At 45.2% G+C, this 14,763-nt stretch overlaps 2 long non-coding RNA genes across 2 annotated transcripts; one reads left to right on the top strand and one right to left on the bottom strand.

Moving 5' to 3' along the window:
- The first annotated feature begins 4,476 nt into the window (after positions 1 to 4,476).
- LOC135913899 (uncharacterized) lies at positions 4,477 to 9,160 on the top strand. Its single transcript, XR_010568151.2, has 3 exons — positions 4,477 to 5,266; positions 6,105 to 6,243; positions 7,231 to 9,160. It is a non-coding gene; the product is annotated as an uncharacterized lncRNA (long non-coding RNA).
- A 1,541-nt stretch (positions 9,161 to 10,701) lies between these two features.
- LOC135913900 (uncharacterized) lies at positions 10,702 to 13,056 on the bottom strand. The gene is made up of 2 exons (XR_010568152.2): positions 12,760 to 13,056; positions 10,702 to 12,698 (listed from the first exon to the last, which is right to left on the bottom strand). It is a non-coding gene; the product is annotated as an uncharacterized lncRNA (long non-coding RNA).
- Positions 13,057 to 14,763: the final 1,707 nt, after the last annotated feature.

Raw genomic sequence — 14,763 nt, forward strand, 5'->3', positions numbered from 1 at the left:
GTGGTTTCGACTGAACCAAACGCTTTCTCGTAATCAATGAAAGCTATATATAAGGGTTGGTTATATTCTGCACATTTCTCTATCACTTGATTGATAGTGTGAATATGGTCTATTGTTGAGTAATTGTTGAGTCTTTGCGGAATCCTGCCTGGTCCTTTGGTTGACAGAAGTCTAAGGTGTTCCTGATTCTATTTGCGATGACCTTAGTAAATACTTTGTAGGCAACGGGCAGTAAGCTGATCGGTCTATAATTTTTCAAGTCTTTGGCGTCCGCTTTCTTATGGATTAGGATTATGTTAGCGTTCTTCCAAGATTCCAGTACGCTCGAGGTTATGAGGCATTGCGTATACAGGGTGGCCAGTTTCTCTAGAACAATCTGTCCACCATCCTTCAACAAATCTGCTGTTACCTGGTCCTCCCCAGCTGCCTTCCCCCTTTGCATAGCTCCCAAGGCGTTCTTTACTTCTTCCGGCTTTACTTGTGGGATTTCGAATTCATCAAGACTATTCTCTCCTCCATTATCGTTGTGGGTGCCACTGGTACTGTATGAATCTCTATAGAATTCCCCAGCCACTTGAACTATCTCATCCATATTAGTAATGATATTGCCGGCTTTGTCTCTTAACGCATACATCTGATCCTGGCCAGTTCCTAGTTTCTTCTTCACTGCTTTTAGGCTTCCTCCGTTCCTGAGAGCATATTCTTTCTTCGCCTACCCGTATAGAAGCATGGCCCAGCGCCGAACTTTCATGCGACAAGTGCAACACAACCTGACAATATCAGGTCATCGGACTCCGCGTCCTTGGCCTCACGGTGCTTTCGGTGCAGTGCATAGGCGCCGTCCACGGGAGGGCTCCGGGGCTCGAGCCCCCTCCGGAGTTTTCCGGGGGAGTGGGGGGTGGCTGAGCACCCCCCCCCCTACACACACACACACCTAAAGTGCTAATAACACAGCTTTGTCACCCACATCATTTGAGGTTTCTTGTGGCTTTCCTCGACCTTTTCAGTTGAAATTTTATTGGAGCTTACAGCTTGCTGCATCATTGTTGGCGCGCGCGTGCTCGGCTTTTAATTCGTGCTTTCGCTTTATTTCTGCAAATCCTGACAATAGGAGGACAAGCGCATTAGAAGCACAAGCGGTGGTTGCCTCATCTATATTTTCCGACTTCAACATTGTTTTATATTTCGACTGTAAACACTGTGCACATGCACAATATATTTAAATATACAAACAGAACAATGTTTATTATATATTATTGAAAGATAAGGAGGTAGCCAATTAAAAATGTATGACTAAATGTATAGATAGCTTATTCCTACAAAATGAATATGTTCCTGTATGTTCTCCTGGCTTCAAAATGCGGTGCGCGCTTTTCTGACCATGAAAAAAACCTACAGACTTCAGTGACCCCTTCGGCAGAGTCTTTTGTCAACGGCGTGTGAAATGCACGCGAATGATGTGCGTCTCAGTACTGCTTCTCTTTCCAGTAAGCAGTGCTAACGACTCATGAAAAAAAAATACATTTCTAATAATTGACGACATCCATTAGGGATGGAAATATCGTCACTTGCATGCAAAGGTCATAAATATATACAGGGTGTCCCAATTAACTATCATGCACAGGTTCAAAAAAAAAGAGCTATGCGTAAGAAAATCTAGTGCATATTTTTTCCAATACAGTGGAGTAGCCGGCAGTAATTTTTTTCATTACTGAGATTTAATTAGGTAAATGTAAGTAATTATCTAACTCGATACGTACTATCTTAATTATCAAAGTGTCAATGAGGTATTTGTAGGCACAGCCAAGGAAGATATAGATGCTGATAACTGATCAATACTGATACCAACTGATAAATAAACCCCGCGAAATATGGAGAATACCAACTGACTGCGCTCCCACTCGAATCATAAAGCAGCGCCGTCGAACAGCCTCCCTCTGATTTATCCAAATCGAAATAAAGCAAATAAAGAAAACATGTTGATCGAGCTAGTGCCTCATCTACCGCGCTCAGACCGAAGTAACAGGATGCGTTTGGTGTCAGTTGGAAAGAAGCTGTGATAGCTGTTCTCTTCGGGTAGATCAAGTGCACGGATGTTTTTTCTTTGGCCACAAAAAACCGATCACCACAAAAGCGAATTAACAACATCAATGCAAAGTTGCAATGCAATGCAAAGTGAGCAGAAGGTAAACATGATCCATGCCTTAAGAGCTGCAAATGGCACCAAGAGGAATGCCGTTATGGAAGTGTGGCGGTAGAGCAAACGCATCGACTACCATCAGAAATTATGAAAGCCTGAGACAAACAGGCAGCTTCAAGAAACAGCGCCGGAGGACTCCATCTTTGAGCCCTTGCATACGCACGGGCGTTCTAGCATTTATGGCTTCAAACCCTCATGCTAGCGTGTGGGGATGTGGCCGCCCAGGTACCAATTTCCAAGTCATCAGTTTGGAGGATTCTAAATGACGGCCTTTCCCCCGTACCACCTTAACCAGCACCAATGCTTGGAAGATAGGTACCTGTAGGATTGTCTAGATTTCTCGAATTGAGTGCTCACAAAAGCCGACGAGTCACCGGACTTTTTGAGCAACATCATGTGCACAGATGAAGCCACTTTTCGCAGAAACGCCTTGGTAAATTTGCATAATACACACTACTGGAGGCACCAGTAGCAGTGGTCGCTCAATGTGTGGTTCGTAATTTAGGCCGGGGCTAAAATCGGTCCCATCTTCTTTGATGACACACTGGCTGGACAGCGTTACGTGGACGAAATCGTTGAAGGAGTGGGGGATGAGTTTCTCAGCGAAGTCACGTCTTCCACTTCTGTGGTATCAACAATATGGAACACCAGCACACAGCAGCAGCCAAGCACTAAACTGGATGGATGCGACTTTTCATGCGCAATAGATTTGAACGCGCGGGCCGGTGAATTGTCCGGCCAGGTCACCTGACATCCCTCCACTCGATTTCTTAATTTGAGGTTATGTGAAAGGTCGCGCTTACATGATCGAGACTGACGTCAGATTAGTTCAAAGGAAGGATGACGGATGTCTGCCGTAGAATCCCGGCGTCTATCATCAAGAAAGCCACCGAAGATGTGATAAACTGGAAACAGTACTGCGTAGCTGCAGAAGGAGACACCTATTCTAACACCTCCTCTAGGCAGTAGCTGGTGTTCAACGGCGCTTACGAATTCATAGATAACAGGGGCACACTGAAATAAAATTTTTTTAAACATCTTTTTTATGCAGACGTCTTGATTACCAATCCAGCTCATTTAGGTGTACTTTATTTACTTTCCTGAACCCATCGGTTTTGCCTTAACTCTACACGTTGTTCGCTTCCCGGTCTTTTTATTTCGCTTTTATTTTTTGAAACGAACCTGCCTTTGGAGCACGTATACACTTTCTGAAAAATAAAGTGGTCACTTTAATTTGGCTTTGGTCCGGAGCAAGCTTCTGGAACAAATTATAGCTTCCCGCGCACTCTTTCGATGCGGTGCGAGCAAAGCCGCGATTTTGAAACATTCTAGGCGTACAGGTTTTCGTATCTCGTGCGTGGTCAGAGCGGCGGTTCAGCCGCGTTATCAAAGATCTTTTGTCATCAGTGGGATCAGTCAGCCTTGACAGACTGATAATAAGTGTGATGTAAAAATCAGAAGACGGAATAGCTGCGAAGCCTCGAAACCTGCTGTTGGTGCTCGTTCCGCACCATTATCAAGGTGATGTGCTGTCTCTTTGGGTTTGCGCAGACAATGCAGTTGCATTTAATCAGCTTATTTGAGGGCGCTGCTTTATGATGCGGGTGGGAGCGCACTCACGTGCTACTTTTCGTACTTCGTGAGGTTTCTTTGTCAGTCGCAAAAAATTGTGCTAAATTAGTAAGTCGGTGAAAATACCCCTGTTAGGTATTATTTTGACACTTTGAAAATTAGGACAGTACTTCCCGAGTTAGATAATTATTTGCAATTCCTGAATTAAATCTCGGTAACGAAAGAATTACTGGCGGCTACTCCACTGTGCTGGAAACAATATGCACTAGGTTTGCTGTGAGTAACGCAACTGCTCTTCCTTTAGTTCTTGGTGCATGATAGTTGGGGCACCCTGTATGATTCATTACGTAACCGAAATGAGGCCAAGCCGGATTCACTCGAAATCAGAATAACAGCAGTCACACACACACACACACACACACACACACACACACACACACACACACACACACACACACACACACACACACACACACACACACACACACACACACACACACACACACACACACACACACATATATATATATATATGCTCCAGTTTCTCCAGAAAGTAGAAGCAGTATTAGTTATAGCCATGTATGTGACAAATACACACAGGAAGATTACACCACCGAGAGGACTGAGGCTGTGAAATTTAACTGGGGCCGTATTCTGTAGCGGTTCCTTTGGGAACCGGTTCCTTTCGGCTGTTGCCATTGGTCGGCGCTTCGATGTCGTCATCCCTGGTGGGCGGGACGACAAATTTTGATGACGTCACACAGGTTGCCAATCTTCTGGAAAGGAACCGGTTCCCTGCTAGGAGCGGAACCGCGGAGAAGTGGTTCGTTTGAGAGTCGCGCGCGGAGGCGAGCATGATGTCGAGGGTTGCTAGGGCAACCGCGGCTGCCGGCTAATCTCGCGCCAGCTGACGAGCCGGCACCTAGACGAGACGAGACAGAGACGGCAATGGCGGCTCCCTTGGTTGTGCTGCTGGCGAGTGCCGAAAGACAACGACGCGACGAGAGGCAACGACGCGACGCGTTCGGCATGGCCGAAGAAGAGTTTCGAAGGCATTTTAGTCTCTCCAAAGACATAGTGCGACGTCTTTGCGATGAGCTGGAAGGACATCTCGGACCTCAAAGATTGCGTGGTGTCGACACTACGATGAAAGTGCTGTGCGCGCTGCGGTTTTTTGCCACCGGGAGCTTTCAACAGTGCGTCGGGAATGAAGAAGCGATTGCACTGTCGTAGCCTTCGGTCAGCCGGATCATTACAGCTGTCGCCAAGGCCATTACGGTTGCGGGCAAGGAAAAAGGATGGGTTAGATTCCCATCCACGGCGCAACAGAAAGCCGCCGTCAAGGAAGGCTTTCTTAGCCGTGGAAAAATTCCAGGAGTTCTAGGATGTGTGGACGGGAGTCTGATAGCCATCGTTCGCCCTAAGAAGCTCGGCCCCGGCGAAACGGAATCGTACTGGAGCCGTAAAGGGTATTACACCCTCAACTGCATGGTCGTGAGTATTGTTCATTGACAAATATTTTCGATATGTGTTTGCGCGAGTGCACGTTGTAAAAAACTTCGTTTCGTTATTTTTCATCAATTGCCGGCAATACTTGCGTTCCTATTAGAGAAAGTAGCGTTTGTGTTGTATGTGTAATGACGACTTTGATCTTTGCATAGAACACGGCCGCACTTTTTCAGTGCTCTCCAATCACAGTTGAATAGCCTTTTCGATGCTACAATGTAAACTCATTACGCGCGACTTAAACCGGAATAGACGCCGTAGCAGTGAAGGGAGTCTTCGTCTGCGAGCGATCCTAACAGAAGACGAGCCCTTGTGATTCTTATTCGACGTAAAACTAAAGCATTGTGGCCAACAGACTGTAAACGCGAAAAGGAGCATCCCATCAATGAAAATGGTGTGAGGGAGAATGAGAATGTGTGGACACCCATTTGCTCTAGCTGTCAATACGGCACATGCTGTTTCCGCGTTCTTTCGCTTGTAATAGGCACTTTGTCTGAAAAAAAAAAACATAGGTTCACTCTTTAGCAGAATCTTATACAATATGGACGGAAGAAACCAAAAGAATTATTTTGCGCATTGTGTTGTTACCGCACGCCATACATGAGCATGTGAACACATGCCAACATTGCATTTGTAGGTTAAGATGACACTGTTATCATGCTGATCATTAGTTCAACTGCCTATTGCGTATATTGATATCTCCTTTTCTGTAATTGTGTTCACTGACTGAACAGTAACTGTTTGGCAAGTAGTGTTGTAAGCAAAAGGTTGTGCCACATATTTGTTGCAGTGGCACTGACACCTTCTCTTTGCTTTCCCTTATGAGGTGTGCGACGCGAAGCTGAATATCCTGGAAATTGACCCACGGTTTCCGGGATCGTGCCACGATTCATTCGTCTGGAGGCATTCTACATTTCGCCGCCGCCTCACTCGTGGCCTGTTACTTCATGGAGAAGTCTTGCTTGGTAAGTGCACCTTAAGTAGCAGTGCTTCTTCCACATGTAAAACATACACAGTCAAATAGTTTTGCATCCTAGCAAACTTTAAGAAAGCGTGATTTGCTAGAAATGTGTTGTGAATGCAGCGGTACCTAATGAACCTGCAGCGACTATCGAGAGAAACAAGTCTCTCTTAAAAGGCAGATATTTGTACCAGCATGTATACAACAGCTGACATGTTATGCTGTTTATTTATTAATTTCAATACACTGAATGCCAAGTGGAGCGCTACAGGCAGGGGTGGAATTCTACAGAACACGTCGAAATGGCAGTTTACAAGTATGGTGGAAAAGGGTTGGTGACAATGGACTCGGGGACCTGGTCCCTGTCCTTGGAACAAAGGAATAAGCGTGTGCGTGAAACTTTCGGCATCGACGTTAGTGATCGGTGTAGTATATATTGTAGAATGGTGCAAGTTGCGCTATTTTGCTTTGTGTCGCAATGTGTGTGATTTTTTTAGTTGCAGCGACATGTGGTGCTGGAGTGATTAGAAAGGATCAAACGGGTAGCTCGATTTTGGGTACCTTCATGAGAAGAGGTACGAAAGGTAGAGCAAGGATCCCAGATACTGGCAGCATATTCGAGAGTAGACCTTAGAAGTGTTTCATAAAATAAGACTTCTGAAGTTTTAGTAATAAGTTTTAGTGGAAGATGTACATTTAGGGAGGGGCAAATGGGATGAACGGAGCAGAAAACCAAGAGTATGAAATAAATATTACATGTCCAACTTAACCTGAGATAGAGATTTGCAGCCAAGACAACAGGTGAAATAGGGCTTTTCTTTAAAATGAGTTGAACTTTCTTTACAACTTTCCGGGAAGGTCAATGTTTGATAGATATTGCAACAATAAATCCAAGACCCGCTCCTGTTGTAAAAGGGCCCTGGCGTAGACTGTGTTCTTGCATTGCGCCTTAATGTATCCATTTCGTTCACTAACATGCAACACTTTACAGGGGACTCTGGGTACCGGCTAGCGCCATGGATCATGACTCCTGTGCCTGGTCACCCAAATCGCCTCACGGCAGAGGGGCGCTATAATGAGGCACACGCATCAATGCGAAATGCCGTTGAGCGGTACATAGGAGTCGTCAAGAGCCGCTTCCGATGCCTGCAGATGTATCGGGTGCTCCACTACTCGCCTCAGAAAGCAGCCACTATTGTTGCAGCTTGTGCAGCGCTGCATAACCTCTGCCTTGCAGCAGGCGTGCCTCTGCCAGACGACCCAGATGATGACGGTGCACATGACGACAGCGCACAGCGGCCAGCCCAGGCACAAGTGCCGCTTCAAGTACAGGTGCCTCCGCAGGCGCACCCTGTACAGCCTTCTCGAGCTTTGTTTCAATGAGGCCGTGCGGTGCGCGAATCCATAGTTGGTGTGTTTCGGCTGCCCAGAAATTTGCGCATTGCCTACCTGCAAAGTGTGCGCCGGCGCATTCGCTGGCAAATGAGGCGGAGACATGTGCTGGTGGAACATGTTTTATTTTTCTTTTCATGAAGTAAATAGGCCGTGCACTTCAACATAACACATTGCGTGTGCTCACATGTGGCTAATCGTAGTATGCTGCATACTGCGGTAGTGAAAAGCACATGATTTGTCTATGTTGAGCATGACAGATACACATGCAGTGACAAATAGCCATGTGCCATTATGTTACTCCTTTGCTTTGTTCACTGTGCTTTTAAATATTGTCTTGCCAGGGAATTTTCTTAAAATAAAGGTTATTTCCAAGGTGAATGGCAACCAATCTTGCATAGTTGAATATTGCTTTGCGATGCCTATTTTACTGTGCAGTATGCATTGTTCCAAAGCTGAAGGTGTCTGTTCATGTGTGACACACAAGCACAGCACAAGTTGCACAGCAACTGAAATGTCGTTCAAAGCAATCTGTATAGCACATATTGAAACGTATAGCAACAAACGAGACATGCCAAGCACTTTTTGGAGCAGGATTTCTTTACATAGCAGACACTCATGCTTACTACTGCTTTGTTTAAACTCAAGAGTTGCTTCAACATTGCATTTCTTGCACGCATGATTTCACATAATGCTCGTAATTGCTGCTTAACAAGGTGCAACTACGCTATAACACAATATAAACAAAATCATGACAATGAAACATTATTTTATTCACTGGGTACCTGCTTCGCCATTCAGGCATTACAGCAGGGAGGGTACAACTCATATAAATGAACACTCAAAATTACATTCATAAAGCATGGAAGAAATCATCATTTGAACAAATACAGACAGTGTCAGGTGGTAGAGTATTTCAATCTCTTATAGTACGAACATAGAAAGAGTAGCGGAAAGCGTCGCTTTTAACCTTCTATTGCATGACGTCCCATATTTGGCACATACCAGTTACCATTCTTTTTCGCTTGTGTGAGATTCCCAGTTGAGAATGTGATACCATCAGAGTAAATCTCATAGTTATGCGCACTTATTATGAGCAAGTGCTGCCATCTCTTGAGCGATACGCAAAACAGAGGTGAAGTAGATTTTGGGATGCAACGTGAAACTTGGAGGGGGGCAAACACGAGCAATTGTTTTTTTTTTCTCTGAAAAATTTCGACCGCAGAAGCATAGAAAAATTATTTTGGCATATTTTTTGGTCTCGTCAATTCAAGGCAGTTACTAGTTTTCTCAATTTTGCCTGCAACTACAGCAGAGAAACCGAAATCGGTGTGTGCCATATTGGCACAGTATGAACTTGAAATACAAAATATGGTAACGTGCTACCATCTGTTCAATAGCCCGAAGTTGCAGGTCACTCTATCACAAGATGGAATTTTGACGATCGGTACGGTAAGGGCGAATTGTCTACCAAACAGCCGCCTGAAAAGCGAAAAGGAACTGAAATGTAAAGGACGTGGTGCTTCAGAGGCACTCACAAACGCGATACATGACGTGGAGTTATCGTGTGTGCGTTGATACGATAACCGCGCAGTGACATTTCTGCCGAGCTTTGTTGGGAGAGATCCAGTCCAAAAGACTAAGCGCTGGTTTACCTCCGCCAAGGTGTTTCGCGAAATTGATTGCCCCAGCGTAGTAAAGGTCCATAACAGGCACATGGGTGGTGTTGACCTGCTGCACTCACTGTTTGGACTTTACTGCATACATATCAGAGGTCGAAGAAATGGCACTTTCGAATTTTTACGCCTATGCTAGACTTATCGGTAGTAACAGCATGGGTCTTGTACAGGAGGGTGCAGGAGCAGCTTAGGAGGAGACAAGTACTACCGCTGGCTCATTTAAAAGCAGAAATTGCAGAATGCCTTACCTCGCATAACAAGTGCCTACCCAACTAGCGACCAGGAAGGACTTCTAGTCAGGACATCGAATTCCAGGTTCAAGTCGAAAAAAGCACAGGGACCAGCGGCCGCAATGCCACCCAAAGACGACCGATCTGACCAAGTCGGCCACTGGCCAGAATTTGACGAGAAGAAACAAAGATGTAAGCGGCCACCTTGCACAAACAAGTCGTTGGTAAGATAGAGGAAGTGCAACATTCATCTGTGCCTGAACGCAGCAAACAACTGTTTCATTTCATTCCCCACATCGCACTAAAAAGACCACCGTCCGTGAAGGTTTGTTTTCCGCCCATGGCTGCAAGAGCGCTCAGCCATCTTCATGGTGTGCCATATTTGGCACAAAGCTTTATCTTTATTATTACAGTCGTGTTTGCTCATTCAATCAATAATGAAAGCTGAAAAAAATGACTTTTCATAATACATGCAATAGAGCGTCAAAAGGAATCTCACATATTTTTAATTTGTGATCTCGCCTTTGAGAAACATGTGGGCGGCTGAAAATACAATTACCTGGCTATCCCCGCATTAGAGTGGTATATGTTATGAAGAAATTTTAATCTGAGGTTTCGGCGACGGTGTTCGAGAAGATTCCAATTTAATGTCTTTTTGCTTTCTGTCATGCTAAGCATCCTGTCATAATTGCCAAGGACAAACCGAACTGCCCTGTTCTGCACTTTTTCTCGTTTATCTACAAGTTCTGTAGTATATGGATCCCAGCAAACACACGCATACTCTAGTGTACTGCGCACATGTGTGAAATACAGTTGCTCCCTAAGTTTCTGTGGCAAGCTACTAAAGATACGTTTCAAGAAACCTAATGCTCCGACAGCATTGTTCCTAACATGAGTAACGTGTCTGTTCCACCTTAGATCAGCAGAAAAAAATACACCTAAGTATTTATATTCTGACACTTGTTCAAGAGTAGCATTATTTATAGTGTTACGATTGCTGTCATATGAGCGCTTCCCGGTAAAGGTGACGTGGACACTCTTTTGCTCATTCAGTGACATTTTCCATTTTTCACACCATGTGGCAATCAAATCCAAATCATATTGTAGTGCTTGTTGGTCAGATTCGCTGTTGATGACCTTATATACAGTCATCTGCAAACATTCTAAATATTGATTTATTTATTTACGTGTACCTTACAGGCCTTCGAGAAGGCATAGTGTAAGGGGGAAATACGGTAACATAGTAGTATTGAATCGGGAAAGAAATAAACATCAGCATAATGAAAGGAGTGCACACAGAACATGGAAAATTAATACATTAGCAAATACAATATGTAGAGCAATAACAATAAATGGTAAACAACAACATAATAGCATAATAACATTGTAAACGTTTTTACATGTTATACAGTAGTAAGTATTGTAAAAAAATTGGGAGCGCTGAAATTCTTTAACTTGTAGAAAAAAATTCAAGTAAATTACAAAAGACATGACGTGTTTAGACGATTGAAACGGCATATTGATTGCTTAGCAGATTGCGAAATGCAGTGTGTTTAGATTGGCATGCAATGGTATCTGGTAGTGCGTTCCATAAACAGACCGCACGGGGCAAAGTTGAAAAATTAAAAGCGTTGTGTGTTGCCATAAATTCGGGTGTAGCTGAACTGATTGTTCAGTCGTTGTGACGTCGAGGATGCTTCTTTCAGGTTTGATAAGGTTAGGCCAACTGTGTGAACAAATCTGTGAAATAATAATCGTACAGAAGATGATATATTGTTCGGCAAGTCGTTAATGTAAATTAAAAAGAGAAGAGGCCCAAGTAAACTGCCTTGAGGTACACCAGAGGTGACGTCAAAGAGGCCAGAGGAAAAGTTAGCAACAACAGTGAACTGTTCGCGATTAGTAAGAAAATTGCGAATCCATGATAGGGTTAGTGAGTCGAGTTTAATTGCTGAGAGCTTTGATATCGGGTGACTATGGGCTACACGATCGAATGCTTTCGAGAAATCCAAAAAGATGCAGTCAATTTGTTTATTACTGTTCATATGAAAGCGTAAGTCTGACGTGAATTCTAGTAGTTAGGTTTCGCAAGAAAATCCTTTTTGGAAACCATGCTGTAAATGATGATGTAATGCCTGAAGTGGTGCCATGAATGTGACTTCTGGGGAACCCCAGAAGTCACAGGTACGTATTCAGAGGAACATCCGTTGAGAGCCACAGACATCTGTCTTGAGCGAAGATACTCGGCAATACATGCGATAACCTTCTCAACCAATTTGTAAAGTCAAAGTTTAGCGATCAGTAGACTATGCGTAACGACGTCAAAAGCTTTTTTGAAATACAGAAATATACAATCAACAATCTGTTTCTTGTCGACTGGTGAGACTAGCTCATGAGTGAATGCAACCAATTGTGTCGTACACGAAAAACCCTGCCGAAACCCATGCTGACTAGGATGAAGAAGGTTTTTGTTATCAAGATGAGACATGATGCAGGTATACACATGTGCCATAACCTTACATACATAAAATGCTAGTTAAGGATACTGGTCCGTAATTCTCAACTCTGTTCCTCTGTCCACTCTTATGAATTGGCACCACTCGCGCTAGTTTCCAATCACCAGGAACAACGCTGTTATTTAAGAAATTTTGAAATAAGCGACAGAAGTACAAAGATGCCCGAGCAATTTATAAGGAATGATGTAGGGATATCATCCGGACCACACACTTTTGTTCGTTTCAAACTCTGTAATAATCACTCGATGCTCGTCACACTAAATACAACCTCAGACATTTCGCCGGCTCCGACCGGAAAATCAACTCTATTAACCCCCCTAATGTTTGAATGAGTAGACTGAAATACTGATGAAAGGTATTAAACAAAAATGTCGACCTTACTTGACGCAAGCGATAGTAAATAGCTTGACGATTTCCGCTCAAGCTCGGGCCATCTTCTGAGCGGCAACACTAGCGCGCGACCACACATCAGCCATAACGGCGGTGACTGAGCGAATCGCGACAGCACGTCGACTTGGCGTTGACCTATTGAAACCCATGCGCCTGATGTTCGCCTCTTCGTCGGGCTCAAAGAACGGCGGGCAGACTCCGATGGCGCTCGCCCGCCCTCGCGGTCCGGGCAGGCTGCCTCCTCCGGTTCCTCTGTGATTAACACGTTTGTTAGAATATGGTGCGCAAAAGCTCCGTCAACGAGTGTGCTTACCTGGCTGCATCACGGCGGACGTTATACACGTCTTTCTTCCACACGCCGCGCCATTGGGCTGCAGTTTTCACTGCCGGGCAGCAAGGCAATCACTTGCTGCGAGAGCTCCTCCTTGCGCGCCGCCGTCAGCTGTTGACCCAGCACACACGACGCCTTCGCAAGGTAGGGGTGCTCTTCAACAAATGACACGAGTATATCGCGTTGCCTCGCTGAAACATGAGGACCCAGCAGCCTAACCTTCTGCGAGGACATCGTTTTGGATCCGCGGAGCGCAAACTGGCAAGTCCAAAACGTAAACAAAGCGAGGCAACTTGTTTGCATAGCGTATGGCACACCACCTAGCGACTAAATAAGAAAACAACAGAAATAAACTTACAACTCCCAGTAGCGGTCTGCGCCGCAAGCTCACATTTATTACTGAAAATATATTTGCAAGTGTTCTGTAGAAACCAATGTTTTTTTATCAAACCAGCAACATCCTTTAATTGCTATACAGTCCCCCAAGTACAAACAAAAATGATGACGTGATCTTCCAGCAGACCGCCGCTCGTTGATTGGTTCCCCTCATGCCGCCCCGTTCCACTCTTTCTCCGAGTTACGTAATCCAGACGTAACAGCCAAAAGGAACCGGTTCCCAAAGGAACCGTTACAGAATACGGCCCCTGTATCCTACTATGAGGTCTTGTATATACTGTCATGTAGCAGTCCATCGATCAATTCTTCGAGATCACACGAAGTTTCTTCAAGTGCAAGAAGTATATATATATATATATATATATATATATATATATATATATATATATATATATATATATATATATATTTATATATATATTTATATATATATATATATATATGTGTGCGTGTGTGTGTGTGGTTGGGACAGCTAGTCGAGTCCCAGCGCACCCCCCCCCCCCCTCCGCTCCCGGAGAAATGAAAACTAACTCTCCGCCTATGGTGCAGTGCACCGTCTGTCGCTCGCAAGCCTGCATATTTCAGCGCAACGCATTCGCTTATATCGCACTGGATGTTTGGTACGCTAGCGCCCTCTTTTTGTTCGTATATTAGGGCGGAACAGCTAATCTCTAGCCTCGTCAGACTTTCTGATGTGGTTGCAACGACTGACCTTGTCGACTCGCCAACCCTTTCAACCCCGGGCGCTCTCTAAAGCGTCTCCTGCATTTGCGCCACATCAACGTCGCGTGCATTAGCGGTTCCGAGGCCCTGTGGCTCCATCTCGCGGTGTAAAATACTATTTATACTGTGCTCTAACGCAGAGGTAAACGCAGCGCCTCCCATTCATCATTTGAAATCGTCGTGACTGTAAAAATTGTGCTGATCCCACGTGCTGCGGTAATCGATGTAAGCGAAACTTTCTGTGCTGCTTGCTTTAATTAAAGATAATTAGCGCTGATGCTGACGGCGAATGTCTAAAGGGCAAGATATAGTCCGGCGTAACGCGCGCGCGCGGCCACGCGCGGCGCGGTTAAGCGACGTCGGTGAAAAGCGCGCACTCTACAGTCCGGCGTCATGGCGTAGCCGGCGTGCTCAGGCGCGCTTGGCGAGCACAACGCCGCCGGCGCGGACATAGAGCGTGTTCTATTTCACGCGGCTGCCGCTAGACCAGAATGCACTGCGCGCTGCAGCGGCAGCGAGCAGAAGGCAGAATGGCGGCCTGCGGTGCGCGTACTGTCAGTGCGGCTGTGGTTTTTTCAACATCCGTGTGGGATGACAGCGCGAGTGAGGACGCCTGCTTGAAGCGATTTGCAACCTTCCATGTGTATACGACGTGAAACGCATGGACTACCGCGACACAGAGCGCAAGAACAACGCGTGGGAAGCTATACGAAAGCAGTGTGGTCTCGCCACAGGTAAGCTGCATTTCGCAGCTCCTGTACTAGCTGCTGGTAGTCGCCGAGTTGAGGGCGCTTGTCGAATAGCTTTCGCATGTACATACATGGTCCGCTTCCGTTTTTGACGTAGCCGAAGTTCTAGCAATATGAG

The sequence above is a fragment of the Dermacentor albipictus genome, unplaced genomic scaffold, assembly GCF_038994185.2.
Source record: "Dermacentor albipictus isolate Rhodes 1998 colony unplaced genomic scaffold, USDA_Dalb.pri_finalv2 scaffold_28, whole genome shotgun sequence".
Lineage (NCBI taxonomy): Eukaryota > Metazoa > Arthropoda > Arachnida > Ixodida > Ixodidae > Dermacentor > Dermacentor albipictus.